Below are 1,139 nucleotides of genomic sequence, written 5' to 3'. Positions count from 1 at the left end.
CTGGGGTTCAACACTCTGAGGTTCAACACACTGGGGTTTAACACAACACTTTGGGGTTCAACACTCTGAGGTTTAACACTCTGAGGTTCAACACTCTGGAGTTCAACACTCTGAGGTTTAACACTCTGAGGTTTAACACTCTGAGGTTCAACACTCTGGGGTTTAACACTCTGGGGTTCAACACACTGGGGTTCAACACTGAGGTTTAACACTCTGAGGTTTAACACTCTGGGGTTCAACACTCTGAGGTTTAACACTCTGAGGTTCAACACTGAGGTTTAACACTCTGGGGTTTAACACTCTGGGGTTTAACACTCTGGGGTTCAACACTCTGGGGTTCAACACTCTGAGGTTCAACACTCTGGGGTTCAACACTTTGGGGTTCAACACTCTGAGGTTCAACACACTGGGGTTTAACACAACACTTTGGGGTTCAACACTCTGAGGTTTAACACTCTGAGGTTCAACACTCTGGAGTTCAACACTCTGGAGTTCAACACTCTGAGGTTTAACACTCTGGGGTTTAACACTCTGGGGTTCAACACTCTGGGGTTCAACACTCTGGGGTTTAACACTCTGAGGTTCAACACTCTGAGGTTCAACACTCTGAGGTTCAACACTCTGGGGTTCAACACTCTGAGGTTCAACACTCTGGGGTTTAACACTGAGGTTTAACACTGGGGTTTAACACTCTGGGGTTTAACACTCTGGGGTTTAACACTCTGAGGTTCAAGACTCTGAGGTTCAACACTCTGGGGTTTAACACTCTGGGGTTCAACACTGAGGTTTAACACTCTGAGGTTTAACACTCTGGGGTTCAACACTGAGGTTTAACACTCTGAGGTTTAACACTCTGGGGTTTAACACTCTGAGGTTTAACACTCTGAGGTTTAACACTCTGAGGTTTAACACTCTGAGGTTTAACACTCTGAGGTTTAACCCTGAGTTACTGTCTGAGGGCACATTCACATGCTCTTCTTGTGTCACTGTTGGTTTGTTCAGTTCTCAGTTTTTTCGCCCAGCTCAGATATACAACCTGTGCATGTGAATGTGTGTCGTGTCCAGGATGTGTTCTCTCTTCACACCCTGCCTTCCCCTGGTAGACTCCACATCCTCTTCGGTTCACACAACTGTGTCCA

Source organism: Tachysurus vachellii, chromosome 2 (assembly GCF_030014155.1).
Source record: "Tachysurus vachellii isolate PV-2020 chromosome 2, HZAU_Pvac_v1, whole genome shotgun sequence".
Taxonomy (NCBI): domain Eukaryota; kingdom Metazoa; phylum Chordata; class Actinopteri; order Siluriformes; family Bagridae; genus Tachysurus; species Tachysurus vachellii.
The sequence above is the reverse complement of the archived record's forward strand: the minus strand, read 5'-3'. Positions refer to the sequence as shown.